The following is a 15,919-nucleotide window of genomic DNA, read 5'->3' on the forward strand; positions in this document are numbered from 1 at the left end:
ATAGAGGATCCAGATATGAAGCCACACAACTATGAGCAACTTATCTTTGACAAAGGAGCTAAAAATATACGATGGAGAAATAGCAGCCTCTTCAACAAAAACTGCTGGGAAAACTGGTTAGCAGTCTGCAAAAAACTGAAACTAGATCCATGTATATCACCCTATACCAAGATTAACTCAAAATGGATCAAGGATCTTAATATCAGACCCCAAACTCTTAAGTTGATACAAGAAAGAGTAGGAAATACTCTGGAGTTAGTAGGTATAGGTAAGAACTTTCTCAATGAAACCCCAGCAGCACAGCAACTAAGAGATAGCATAGATAAATGGGACCTCATAAAACTAAAAAGCTTCTGTACATCAAAAGAAATGGTCTCTAAACTGAAGAGAACACCCACAGAGTGGGAGAAAATATTTGCCAATTATACATCAGACAAAGGACTGATAACCAGAATATACAGGGAACTTAAAAAACTAAATTCTCCCAAAACTAATGAACCAATAAAGAAATGGGCATGTGAACTAAACAGAACTTTCTCAAAAGAAGAAATTCAAATGGCCAGAAAACACATGAAAAAATGCTCACCATCTCTAGCAATAAAGGACATGCAAATTAAAACCACACTAAGATTCCACCTCACCCCTGTTAGAATAGCCATCATCAGCAACACCACCAACAACAGGTGTTGGCGAGGATGCGGGGAAAAAGGAACCCTCTTACACTGTTGGTGGGAATGTAGACTAGTATAACCACTCTGGAAAAAAATTTGGAGGCTACTTAAAAAGCTGGACATCGATCTACCATTTGATCCAGCAATACCACTCTTGGGGATATACCCAAAAGACTGTTACTCCAGAGGCACCTGCACATCCATGTTTATTGCAGCACTATTCACAATAGCCAAGTTATGGAAACAGCCAAGATGCCCCAGCATCACTGACGAATGGATTAAGAAAATGTGGTATCTATACACAATGGAATTTTATGCAGCCATGAAGAAGAACGAAATGTTATCATTCGCTGGTAAATGGATGGAATTGGAGAACATCATTCTGAGTGAGGTTAGACTGGCTCAAAAAACCAAAAATCGTATGTTCTCCCTCATATGTGGACATTAGATCAAGGGCAAACACAAGGGGATTGGACTTTGAGCACATGATAAAAGCGAGAGCACACAAGGGAGGGGTGAGGATAGGTAAGACACCTAAAAAACTAGCTAGCATTTGTTGCCCTTAACGCAGAGAAACTAAAGCAGATACCTTAAAGCAACTGAGGCCAATAGGAAAAGGGGAACAGGTACTAGAGAAAAGGTTAGATCAAAAAGAATTAACCTAGAAGGTAACACCCACGCACAGAAAATCAATGTGAGTCAACTCCCTGTATAGCTATCCTTATCTCAACCAGCAAAAACCCTTGTTCCTTCCTATTATTGCTTATACTCTCTCTACAACAAAATTAGAGATAAGGGCAAAATAGTTTCTGCTGGGTATTGAGGGGGGGGGAGCGGGAGGGGGTGGAGTGGGTGGTAAGGGAGGGGGTGGGGGCAGCGGGGAGAAATGAACCAAGCCTTGTATGCACATATGAATAATAAAAGAAAAATGAAAAAAAAAATGCCAACAGTAAGGCTAGGGACATGGTTCAAGTGGTAGAGCATTTGACTAGCAAAGGAGAGGCCTTGAATTCAAACCCCAGCCCTGCCTCCCACAACAAAAAAGTACAAACACCAACAGTACAGTTGAGTCTTGACAACTATGAACAATGTTTCTACTCAACAAGGCAGCAAAGCAGGCAGAAGGAAACAAATCAAAGTTATTTTTTAGAGTCTTTAGATTTAAAGAATGACCCATACAAATTCTAACAGGAACCTATGAGAAATATCTTAAAAGGGGAAGGAAGATGAAAATCAACAAAGGAGGGAAAAGTATATGTGATATAAAGTGTGAAGGATTTAGCAGGAAAATGAATATGCATAAGAAATCCTAAATTGTGCATGAAATGGAAACTGGAAGATGCTGAGATGATGAAGACTGTGTAAGGAAACCACAGATTTCTCTTAATTCTAAAGAAGTAGAAGTCCATTTCTTTATAAGAGTTCAAATACTTTCCTACAACCAGAGTTGAAACATATCAAGACTGAGTCCAAATGAGGAGACAAGAAACCATCTACTCTGAAAATTAAATTTCAGATGAGCACACTTAAGCAATCATAAAATGTTATAATCACATTTTATTTCAGTTTTCTAAACTGAAGATATACAGTGACCTAAACACATCCCTGTAAACTCCTTTCCTTGAAAAAAGAATGGGAAAAAAAAAAGGAAAAAAAATGATGTAAAAGAAGCATTTCAAGTTGTGAGCAAAGTAATATTTAGTAAAACTTCAGGAAAGGCTTTCTTTAATTTTCCTTTAAACTTTAGTTTTAAAGTAACCCCTGACACCATTCAATGTCAATAATACCATAATAAAGAAACCTTGGCCAACATTCATCTACAAAACTGTTTTTAAAAATGGCAGTCCTTTCTTCTTAGCCAATCTTTCCACATTCTACCTGATGGGTTGTTCTCATAATCTCCCCACAGGAAAATCAAATAAAAATTACACCTAAAGAGGATTGTGTATGAGGATAAACTGTATGAAATTCCAACAAAATAATAACACATATTTCCAGTCATTTCATCACCTGTAGTGTTTAAATTACAAAAATTGTTATGTGACTCTTCTTAAAACTCATCTTTTTGGGACTAGGAGTATGACTCAGTAGTAGAGCACATGGAAAAGGTCCTGGGTTCAATCCTCAGCACCAAAAAACAATAAAAACCTCATTTTGGGGGGAGAATTAACAATTTTTTTTTCATTTGCCTTAAAATTATTTTTCCTTTTAGAAACAAGCTCACTAGGAAACCAGTTCCCTTCTCACCACACTGGACAGGCTATCGCCATCTTTTTTAAACCATGCTGGTTTTCTCCAACACCCCAAACAGGAACTCCTTGGGATGCCTCAGAATGCTGGAATCTCTCCCTGCCTGGGCCTAACGGGGCACCCTGTTGGCAGTGCAGGCCCCTCTGCCACAGGGAAGTTTCTGACTGTGGGCCACAGTATGAGTTTTTTCTTCCTGTCTTCTAATTTAAAAAGGCATTCCTAGGTGACAGGCACAGTGTAGGGGTGAGCTATTGAAGTCTGGCAGGCCTAGCAAACTTGCTTACATTCTTGAGCACAAGTGACTTGGTTGTAGAAGTCTATAAATTGTTGTATGTCAATGTGAAAGCTCCCACGGCTGTCACCTTTGGCAAGCCTTTCAAGGAATTCTCTAACCATCAACAAAAACCTAGTCGGTCAATCTGCATGATCTCCCCAGAGCACTTCAGGCACATCTGTGAGGGGAGACAAAAGCAGCATGTGTGGAGCAGCTGGTGTACAAGCTGCTGTCCAAGCTGCTTCATCACCTGTCCAATCTGTTCTTTCCATAATTCAAAATCTTCTTCATGGCAAAATCTTTTTGACTTGGCCATTTTAAAGTCAGTCATTACTGGGCATAACTTACTACTTTTTACAAAAGAAATACTGTCTATATAGGTTTTATGCTAGCAACTCTAAGAGCTAATGGGAGATGTGGCCACACTGGGTTTCATTTTAAGCTTTCTATCTTTTCCTCCTACGTTCACCTTCCCTCACATGCCATTCAGTCAGAAGACCTGCTCCTCAGTCTTATAAATGTATCTGAGAGACAGAAGCAGAGCCACTATCTCCAGTGAAATGGAAATGGTAGACTTGTAATTGTGGGAAAGTATCAACTCTTTTTTTACAGCCTTGACACTCCTGCTGTGTGTGTATGTATAATACTTTGTCCTTCATATGTGAAAGATACAGTGTTGAAATTCTTTGGTGTAAATAAACATTTGGTTTTATTTATCAAGGTGAGATGTAAGTTCCCTATGTAAGTAAAGGTTTCACTGGGTGGGTGTCTCACATTCAATTCTGAGGGGCCTATACCACCTTGGAGGCTTCCCAAGACCCCAAATTTTTATATACCCCTCATTCAGCCCATGGCACTGGGCAGGCAGGGAGGCCTTTAAAAAGTACCACAAGCCAAAGTGTCTCTGGGAATTAAGGATCCTTTGCCATAAAATTCATTTTGTGTCTCCTCAGTTCAGGAAATGGAAAAGGATGCCAGTCTTGTGTTTGTGTGTATGTATAAAGTGGACTTTCCACTGTAATCCAACCACCTAAGTTTATCAGGTGTTTCACTGAGGAAGCCTAATTTCTAAGCACAACAGCAAAACCGTAAGTTCTGTATGTTTTCCTGTTATTTCATTACAGTAGCTGCTTGTGGGGACTAGGAAAAAATTCTTCCAACATATTTTAACTAGTATCTTAGTTCCCCATTCTCCTGCCTTCATAGATTCATAAGCCTTTCTCATCTGGGCATCATAGGCAAACATACTTATTTGGGGATTTGAATTCAATGAATTTATCTAACTTTGCAACCTTTCTTGGCTTCAGTAACTTCATCTAGGGGGTGGCTTTAGAGAATATAATGGTAAGCTCTACAGGAAACTCACACCTCTTTTTATAACATTTTTCAACCATAGGGAGAGCTGAAGGGAAATTATTCTGATTTTGGGTAGGTGATTTTCTTCCTTCTGGTCATTTACAGTGACTATTTATTATACTTGACCCTTTTCTACCCTGGAATGCTGTGGGAGTTACCTAGGTTGAATCTGTGCAGAAGCTAAAAGCATCAGATGTGCCAGAGGTGCAGTCTGTGATTAGGTTTTCACTGGATTGTGATTTGAACAGGACACTTGTGACCGATGAATTTTTTTCTTTGAGGTGGGGAGGAGGGTGGTAAATCAATACTGCACACTCCACTCTGCTAGCTTGGAAATCTAGGTGTGCAGCTGAGGCTGAGGCAGAGAGCTGCAGAGAGTTGGGCTTCTCACACCCCTCAGACCTGGTAAGAGCTGAATTTGAATACAGAGGACTCTTAAGTGCCACTCAAGAGCCTTTCAAGATAAAAAAGTTTTTTAAAAATGCTATTTAAAGTCACTGCAGAAGCATGGAGAGTTTAAATATGACCTGATTGAGTGGGTAGGTTGGGAGTGGGCAAGAGTTTACAGAGTACCAACTTCTGTGTTGTTGTAAATTACCTCATCTGTATTGCTTGTATTGGGACACTACTTCTCCGCACTGTGTCTGCATTGCTTACATGCAGGAGATTGAAGCCAATACAAAACAGCTGTGTTCGCAGTTATTCTGGCAGTTTTAAAAGTATTTTTTAACTTTGTTTAAAGTGTTCCTGCCCTTAAGTTTAAAGTCAGAAAAGTCCCTCACCCCTGAATTATTGGTTGTAATTGTAATGTAATTGGTATAACTAAAACATAACTGTGCTGGGAAGAAGTTGTGCCATGAAGGTCTATAGTGTTTTTTAAATAAAAACATTTAAATAGATGAAAAAAACCCCAAATCTTCTTTATGATAATTGGCTACCCTTATATGGATGATGTCTCATGGGAACCTAATGATAGTACAATTGGCATTTGAGTGGTACAGGATAGTAGAGGCAATGCCCCACTGTTAGATTAGGATGACTACTTGGTTTCTTAGTTAAGGTGAGAGGGTAGGCTGAATAAACCTGGTGGCTAGCTCAGGGTGATTCTGGAGACCATTCTGCTGCTCCCAGAGCTGATGTGCAATGCCTGGAGCATGTCTAAGAGTTCCTGACAACAAGCCTTCTTCCATGCTATAATTCCATGTGCCTTATGAGTCAGGAATGCTGCTGTACCTGGCATACGTTCACCGTCTTTCTAACTAGTGGCTGCAGTGGGGCTCAGATCCTTTGCCTAACATGGCCAACAGCAAAGCGCAGGCACCTGCAACAACACTCTACGATCTGATTATCAGCCCAGTGCTTCTTTACAGTCTCAGATAAAACTGGCCATATTTCCAGTTTGACTTTTTGGCATGGATGAGTCTGCCTTTTTTCCACAGATTGGTGTGTATAAATGTCACTGCCAAGTGCTCTAAGAGCACAGTGGAATCTGAGGATATGCAATTGCTGAACTTCTGAGACATCTGTTCTTGCTTCTTCACCTGTTGACTTGCATTCAGAAGCATATCTCCCCATCATGTCCAATTAACAGAATGTGAATATGGATGCTAAAGTATCAAGATCAAATTTCCTGAATTGGTTAACTACATATTGGTTCCACAGTGAGTATTTTTGTTTTTCAGAGATATACACTACTGTTTAAGAATAAAGTGAGATGTTGTATCTAACCTATCTTCAAATGGTTCGGAGAAATAAAATGTGTGTGTGTGTGTGTGTGTGTGTGTGTGTGAGTGTGTGTGAGTGTGTGAATATGTGGAGAGAGAGAGAGGGAGAAAGGGAGGAATGAGGATAAATGCTAAAAATGATTAATCTGACTAAAGAACGCATAGACAATCAGTATTAATGTTATTTTTCTGTAAGTTTGAAATTACTTCAAAATAAAAAGTGAAAAGCTACTTTTTCCCTGAAAGCTTTTAGAATTATAAAGACAAATTCTGTAACCTTCTAAAATTTCATTATTTATATTCCTTCTCCTTCTCATGAACTACTTTCCTTTTAGTATATGCAACATCCCCATGACTTTGGCTTTTATACTAAAATGATTAAAATTTACTTCAAAAAGATTATTTTAAAGATATTATATGTATGTGCAATTAGTTTCATATGTAGCTATTACCTCAGTTACATTATCTTAATGTAGTTCCAATGCATCTGGCACAATGTATGTGCTTGTACTGTAGTACCCATTTATCCTCAGGAGAGAAATTCCAAGACACCCAGTGGATGCCTGAAACAGCAGACAATACCAAACCATAAACTATGGTTTTTTTCCTATATATTCATAACTTTGATAGTTTAATTTGTAAATTAGATACAGTAAGAAATTAATAGCAAATAAACTATAACAATTATAACACAGAGTAAAATAATTGTGTGATTTCATCTCTGAAAATATTTTATTGTACTATACTCTTCTTGTAATGATACGAGATGATACAATGCCTACTTGGTGAAATGAGGTAGATGAAGTAAGGTAAATGAAAGGCTGCTACTAAGGGTTATTGGACCATAAGCACTGTGACACTACAATGGTCTATCTAATCACCTAGACAGCTATTAAGTGACTAATGAGTAGGTAAATATGCAGCATGGATACACTGAGCAAAGGGATGACTCACATCCTGAGTAAAACAGCATGAAATATCATCATGCTTTCAGACTGGTGCATAGCTTAAAACTTATGAATTGTTTTTCCACTTAAAATTTCCATATAGTGATCAATCGCAAGTAACTGAAACCATGGAAAGTGAAACTGAGGATAAGTGAGCACTACAGTGGATGAGGTATTGAGGAACTCCTGGTAAGTTGGATCCCAAGCAAAAGTGGCAGGAAATGAGGCAAGAGACATAATAACCAGCTCATGGAGATTGGCCCCTATTTTCCATGCTTAAAGAAGCTGGATTTAGCCAGATGCCACTGACTCACACCTGTAATCCTAGCTACCCAGGAAGCAGAGATCAGGAGAACCACATTTTGAAGCCAGCTCAAGCAAATAGTTTGCTAGACTTTATCTCAAAAATACCCAACACAAAACAGGGCTGGCAGAGTGGCTCAAGTGGTAGAGCGCTTGATTACCAAGCATGAGGCCCTCAGTTCAAACCCAAAAAGACCTTGCTGGATTTAATAAAAGCCAATCAAGGAATTTAGGCAGGGAAAATATACACACAGATGGAATGTATGAAGGGTGGAAGCAGATTTAAAGAGTCTAAAGGAAGAAGGAATATTGCTATAATCCAAATGAGAAAGTTAGCTTTGTTTAAAGTAATAGTGAGGAGGCTGAAGAGAAGCATCAAGAGAGCTTGAAAAAATTAACAGTAGTTGGTGATAATCTGTATATGAAGAGACAAGAAAAGGTAGAATTCAATACTATGTAACTCTCTTTGCTTGGGGAAATAATTTCTGTTTATCCTTACATTTCACTTCCCCCCCAAGAAGTGAATTAGATATATTGCACATACGTTTTTAGACACGTTTACATTCAAACTTGGGGAATTTAGATAAGACTAGCAAACAGAAAGGGAAAATCAAATCTTGAAACATGATCAAAAATTTCTCTTATATTGATTTTCTTCATAACTTTGGTTAGATTACAATGGAATTATTATGGAAATTCTCTTTTATGCCCCAAGCATCCTGATTGATATATAAGGGCTAACAAATGGTCATTTTACTTTCTTTTTTTTTATTTCATTTTTCTTTTATTATTCATATGTGCATACAAGGCTTGGTTCATTTCTCCCCCCTGCCCCCACTCCCTCCCTTACCACCCACTCTGCCCCCTCCCTCTCCCCCCCCCCAATACCCAGCAGAAACTATTTTGCCCTTATTTCTAATTTTGTTGTAGAGAGAGTATAAGCAATAATAGGAAGGAACAAGGGTTTTTGCTGGTTGAGATAAGGATAGCTATACAGGGCATTGACTCACATTGATTTCCTGTGCGTGGGTGTTACCTTCTAGGTTAATTCTTTTTGATTTAACCTTTTCTCTAGTACCTAGTTGCTCTTAAAGAGGTGGGACAGTTTCTACTTAAATTACAACTGATTCATGTAGCCACTTATAGGGAATTATTTTCCTTAGATATCTGATAACAGAATATAAAATCCTTAAGAGACTCAGCTATTCTTTTTTCTATGATGTAAGAGTTTTATTTATTTAGTTTTATTTATTATTTCTATTTATTCATAAATATACTTCCTGTTCTTGTTAACAATAATGGTTGACAGAAAAATGACATCTCCAGTATTTTTCTCCAGTATATTTTTCTTCCTCCACCAACCAGCAATTGTTTTCTTTTTCTTTCTTTCTTTTTAATGATAAAATATAGTTTCACGCCTGGATTTGACTCATCAAATTAAAACTGAGTGCTAACAGGGAGAGTTGTGTAGAATATGGTCATATTTAGGTCAGTTTCTTCTTTCTCTACCAGGGTTCATCAAGTACCAGTGCCAATAACAGACATACCACTTCTTTTAGGAAGACCTACAGGTTTATGGATTGATTTGTCCTTAATATATCCTCTGAAACTATGCGCTATATAAAGAAAGGATTCTGTGTCTTATGTGTGAATTCCATTTACAGAACTATTCTAAACAACTATTGTTTTAACTATAACAGAAATGTAAGCTTGAGATATGGATTGGGATTTAATCCTTCAAAATACATTCTTTTCACTCATTTCTGTATATAAAAGTTAGGAGAAATATAATTAATGGGCATAAATTTAGGTAACCTTAAGACTCTGTAGGTGGTATTCATTTCTGGGTTGCACTGGATCTTAAGTTATCTGGCCCAATGGGTTCATTTACTATATATGAATACCTTTTGGTGAGTATCATAAAATTCTTAGTTTTACAATGTAGTTACTAAGAACCACTCCAGAGTCAATTTCTACAACTGACAAATATGTTCCTTCCTTCCTCCTTTCCTCCTTTCTTCTCTCCTTCCCTTCCTTCTCCCTCCCTCCCTTTCTTGTTTCTCCTAGACTGCATTAAGTACGAGTAGAGAAACAAAGTAGAGATACTTGCTGAAGGGTCTTTTAGTTAAATGTAATTTATCATTTGAATTCTCCAGAACTCAGTCTCCAAATCTAATGTGTACATAAATGCCTTTAAATGAAGAGAACTGGCAATAGAGTTCTGTGGTTGAGGCTATGAAGTTAGCCTGCCTGTTTAAATCCTGGCTTTGCTACCTACCAGCTGTGTGAACCTGGCTAAGTATTTATAACTTCTCTATTTCATTTTCCTCATTTATAAAATGACCATTATAAAAATGGTTATCATGTAAAAGTCACTTTGAGGATTAATAGTTATTACGTATAAATAATTTAGCATAGTAATACCTTGAACATAGTAATTGTTTACTAAATGTTAACTATTACTGGATGTCTCTATATGTGCATTTCAAACTCTCCCTTTACCCTTGGGAACTGTGAATTATATACAACCTAACAAGACATAATTTTCTAATTTACTACCTTGTTATTAGCGGTGATAGTTAATTTCACGAGAATTAAATATAAGTAAATTTTAAAAACTGACTTGAATTTCTGAGACAATCAGTACTTACATGGCAGATCACAGAGGGCATAGGTAAAGTAAACAGAAAATTTACTGGCTTCCTTGTCTAAAAAGTATTTTGGAGCAGAAACCCTTCTGACAGTAGCCACGTATTCAAGTTAAAATTATTTTACCTTAAAAATTACATAATAAGCACAGTTTGAAAATAATGAATGTACTTAAGATTATTGATTTAAACTTACTGATCTCTGGGTCCTAGATCCTTGACTTTGTAAGAGCTTTGGTTGATGACTCTCCACTCAAGACAATGATGGCTTCCTTGTTTACAAAATCCTTGTACTAAATGAACAATGAATCCTGTACTTCTCAAATTGGAGTTCATCAGTTTCCTGTCTTGGGTATGCATTTCAGATTTTGATGATAAAAATATTTTTCCATATATATTTAATGTAAGTACATCTGGCTCATTATAATTGCCATGCAACTCATGAGCAGCAATTCTATTTTTTCTGACTTGGTGATAATAAGTACCACTTAATTGATTAGAGAGAAAGGAGGATTTAGATATGATTATCATTTTTTCCCCTTCTTCTTACTGTTAATCAGATGGAGCAAAGGTGTTTTTTTTTAATTAGTGGTTCAAATAGGCAAAACAGGAGGGAGAATTAAGTCATCATAGAAATCTCAGTAGTATGGAAATGTTTTCACTTCCTTCACTAAAATAGTATCACCTTCACTTACAAGGACTATTTCAGAAAAATATGAGCCATTATATATATTAACAATGACTTGAATTTTACCTTTATAACTTTACTTACAATTTATAAAATAATTTAACTGTATTAAGATTATTTTTAATTAATGAAATTGCTTCTAATTAACCAAAAAATAATAATGTTTTTTATAAAATATCACTTAAACAATTCTTTTAGTTTTAAGGTTGCAAAAATAGAAGTATAAGGTATTTCTAGAATTTGCATTTATATTTATTGTATATGTGTTTAATACATGTAAGTTAATGTTGGAGAACTCTTTCCTTAAAAAGGAATTCCTAGCCAGGTATGGTGGTTCTTTCGTATAATCCCAGCTACTCTCGAGGTGAGGCAGGAGGATCTCAAATTTGAAGCCAGTCCTGGTAAAATAAGCAACTCCCCATCTCAAAAAAAGGAGTGTGTGTGGCTCAAATGGTAGAGCATTTGCCTGTTGCCTAGCATGTGTGAGGTGCTGAATTCAATCACTAGTATACAAAAAAAAAAAAAAAAAAACAAAACCAAACTTTCCTTTAAAAGTAAAAATCCTCTTTTAAATGCTTTGTGTGAACAATTACAGTTTCTTCCTGAAATACAAGTCTGTCTTTTATAGGGTATAAACCAAATTCCTTAAGCACAGCACCCAAGTCCCTTCGTGATCCTGCCATGTTTCATCCCCAGAACGTATTCTATATTCTAACACAGTTTTCTCAAGTCCTCCACATTTACACATGTAGGTCTCCTCTTCCTCCCACTCTTTACCCTCACCATCCTTCTATAATCAACTCAAGAACTGTTTTCTAAAAGCCTTCCCGGATAGCACCTCCTTCTTCCTTGAAGTTAGTGCTCATAGAATAAGGTATGTAGTGTAATGATAACTTCCTTATAAAGCTGTTGAAATGATTAAATGAAATAACTTATATAAAACAGCTAGGTCAGTAAATGTTTCATAAATAATAGTGGTTTATATAGAATCACAGGGTATTATGCATTTTATATCTTTTTTTATAGTTCCTGTCACAATGCTATAATTTTGGATTTACAATTCGGTGTTCTCCACTATTATAATTCCATGAGAATAAAAATTTTTAGCTTCTTTTTATATATTCTATGGTATCACACTAGCAAGAGCAAGTGTTCAATGAAAATTTGCTGACTGAATAATAATGATACAAAACAGAATAAAATTTTATCAGACAGGACCTGGCTAGCAGAAGAGATAGGACTGTCAAGCAACTTATCTTTTTGTTCTTTCCCCTGAAAAATTACTGAGTTATACTACATCATGTAAAATCTCACTTTAGAGATCTAGCAGTAGTCTTCCTAACTGAACACTTTAGTACTTTTTACAGAAATAGGAAATACATTCTATCATCAACAGGATGCAGTTTCACTTTCTACTTAACTCTGGTGGTATGCTAAAATTCTACTAGCTACAATATTACTTAGTTATGAAAAATAGCCCTTACTTGAATAACTGCAGTTGGTCTGTAGAACAGTAGCTATGCAATACTTCACAAGTTTGTGCAAAATGAACAAATTGGGGAGTACCTCAGAGGTACACACAGGAATAAGGGTGATACTGGCTCTGACTCATTTCCTACAGTTTATTTATAGCTTCTTATTTGTATGAGATTTGTTTTACTTGGCAAAAACACAAGATTTCAACTAAGACAGGAAGATGTAAGAGAAATGTCTAAGCATAAAACCTCTACAGCTAAATAATTATAACTCCATGCTGTATCAACAGGCTTCCCAGGGGCTGGTACATGCTGAAATCACTTCAGAATTACAAATTTCATGAGTTGCAGACTTTACTGCTAAAAGTATGTAGTGATTCACCAAAGATTTTATTCTTTTATAAGCACCTCCATTTATAAATGCTAAATCCACTAGTTGGAGCTAGATTTTTAGATTAGTATAAAAACTATTTACAATGAATTCTTAATTCTTTTAAAATTTTTCACCACAAACAAAAACAGTCAAAAATAAATTTAAAAAGACAAGCCAAAGGATTTATGTCTCAAGCTGAAACATAAATTAAAATTTATTCTCTGTCCTCTTACTCTGATTTTCCTTCATGACACTTATCAGAAACTGACATTTTATTGCATACTTATTTGTATATTTGTTTAGTGTCTGTTTCTAGAATGTAAGCTCTTGAAGAACAAGGTCTGTTTTTTGTCCATTGCTGTATTCTTTGTCAAGAGAACAGCTGGGAACATAACGGCTATTCAGTAAATATCTTGTTGGATGAATGACAGTAAAATTGATATCTGATTAAATAATAATTCTTTGAGTATAACTGCAGTTGGAAGAGCTTTTTAAAAATATATAATGTAAGGCAATTATTCAAAAAGATAATCACAACTTTGGTATGACTGAAGTTTTTTGAATAATAAAATAAATTCTTAAAAGGTTAGAGGATAGAAACCTTTCATACTCTGAAAATATCTCACAGTTTTCTTTCAAAGAACAACAACAAAAAAAAATAAAAAGTACCCCTAGTTTTTAAAATGGTACCACTAACTTTGGTATTTTGTACTACCATTCATGTTCTTAAAATAGAGATGCTTGTTTCAAAATATTCACATTATAGTAGATAGGAAAAAACCTTCCTCATTTTATATTTAAAACCAGTTCAACTGCCAAAACTGAAGTAAAATAACAACAAAAAAATTTTTACTTTGGATTTTTTTGATTCTAATAAAGATTTTAGCTAATACTATATCCTCCTTAGCCTAAAATAATCCTAAGAAGATAAACGCTTTCAAATGACCAGAAACCATAAACACAGAAATCTGGCTGACCACAGTTCTTTCAGTTTGAAAGAATATCATACATACTCATATATTTTACTAAAAATTAAACTTTATAATTAAAAATCAGACCCCAAAGTCTTATGCCTAAGTGAAGTTGTTTCATCAGAATAGACTTGAACTTTTTATAATCTGAACTCAATTATCTTATTAATGTTTTATCTTCTTAATAACCTGTGTATTCATATAGAAAGATGTCAAGGTAATAGGGTACAGGCTTGACCTGAAATGAGAAACAGAATCATAACTTTGTGCAGTTATATCTACCAACAATTAATAAACTTATGCTGATGCATCTTTTAAAACCAATATATGGTTTATGTGTGTATGTTCTTAACATGTCTAAGAAAACAATAAAGACTGGTGTGCTACACGTGACACATTAGTCATGTGGTTCCTATCTAACATCAATATGAAAAAGTCAGATTAAAGACACAGTTTCTTTTTAATATCAGCTGATGTCACTAAATGCATCCAAATGAATGTCATGGAGTCAATTTAATAAATTCTAAAAACAGCTGAAAACCTGTGTCTATCATTATGCAGTTTTATGTAATCTAGTTTCTGTAGACATCATGTGAAATGAGCACAGAATCAATATAAGAAATATTTTTTAAGCCTCCAAAATCACTTTTTCTATAGACTATCAGGAGAAGTTATAGACTACTGAAGAAGATTGAAACTATCTTTCTGTTTGGAAAAAGCTGTTCTTTTCAAATTTCTGATTTTCTTTCCTGCAAAAACAGAAAACAGATAGGTCTAAATTATCTAAATCAGACATTCATATATTCAGTTAGATAATGGATACTAATGTAATAAATGCCATGCTATAAAAATATTGCAGCTTTAATACTCTTTCATGCTAATTTTCAGTCTGTCGGTGAATGAAAAGGAAATAATAGCATAAAAATAAATCTTTCTATGGAGTGGAAAAGATAAATCATGGATGGTTTTGCTAAACCTAATGAAAATACACTCTCCTGCCTTGTCTTACCCATTTATGGGCTCTTCATATAGTAGTCCAATGGGTCAAATATCAATTCCCCTGATGACCAGAGAAATAAACATGTATTGCATACCTACTATGTGTTAAGAACTGTGCCACTACCTGATTATTTCATGTAACCTCAACAACCCAGGTAGAGGTAACTATATACAACTTATTATTATATTAGAGATAAGGACAATGAGGCTCTGAGCAGTATTTCCCTAGAGTCTTTCAACTTGTAAGCAAAAGAACAATGATGGTTAAAACCCAGTTTTATTTCTGACTCCAAAGTCCATGCTATATGATTGCAAACAAAAAAAGTGTTGCATCAGCCCTGAAAAAGTTATTTTCTCACTGAATTAAAAAGTAATGATTCACAGCTGAATGGAAAAACAATTTTTTAAATTTCTAAACAACATTGCACAATGCTACAGAACAAACTATACTCTTGCTATTTTTCTACTCTTTAAGTCAATGCCTAGATTATGTACATGTGTACATATACATAATATATTTTAAAGATTCATACTAGAATCTGACTATGAAGATTTTTTTTAGTAAATTAAGGAAAACAAACTACTAATAGATTAGATAAGAAGTAGCAGGCAGCATCTATAAAAACCTTATTTTTAGTCCCTCTTTCACTTTCTTTACTGTATATTTCCTAGCACTGGGGTCTACACAGGGACACATGTGTTTATTTCACCCGGTCTTCAGAATGTTGATTTGGCAGTATCTTCTGCTACCCATTACACTTTTGCTATAATTATCTACAGTATATGTTATGTTTCCAAAGAATGTATAAATAACATATCACTGATTAAACGGAAAGGCTGGAAATTTGAGGTTGAAGTTCAATCACAAGATACCAATTTATGAAGTTCCAGTAAAATTTATAAACTTACAAAAGTCAAGGATAACACAAAGAAAACTGACAGCCTGGTATAAACTTTTAAACTTGGCTTTGCTTTAATTCTTTCTTTAAAAGATAATGAATGAAAAAACAGCACTGAATATCATAAGATACTGGATATCCATAGGCAAAAAGTGAAGTTTGATTCACATCTTGTACCATATAAAAAATTAACTCAAAATGGATCATACACATAAATGCAAAACATAAAACTATAAAAGTTTAGAAGAAAAGAGAAAATCTTGGTGACCTGGAGTTATACAGGGTTACTTAGGACAACAAAAGTGTAATCTATAAAAGAAAAATCTGATAAGTTATACTTC

At 35.2% G+C, this 15,919-nt stretch overlaps 1 protein-coding gene and 1 pseudogene across 2 annotated transcripts in view; both read right to left on the bottom strand.

Annotated features, from left to right (window-relative positions):
• Atf6 (activating transcription factor 6) overlaps positions 1–15,919 on the bottom strand; it is a 187,343-nt gene that overhangs the window by 70,656 nt on the left and 100,768 nt on the right. The window lies entirely within an intron of this gene.
• LOC141413880 (transportin-3 pseudogene) lies at positions 1,811–8,300 on the bottom strand (annotated as a pseudogene).

Source organism: Castor canadensis, chromosome 11 (assembly GCF_047511655.1).
Source record: "Castor canadensis chromosome 11, mCasCan1.hap1v2, whole genome shotgun sequence".
Taxonomy (NCBI): domain Eukaryota; kingdom Metazoa; phylum Chordata; class Mammalia; order Rodentia; family Castoridae; genus Castor; species Castor canadensis.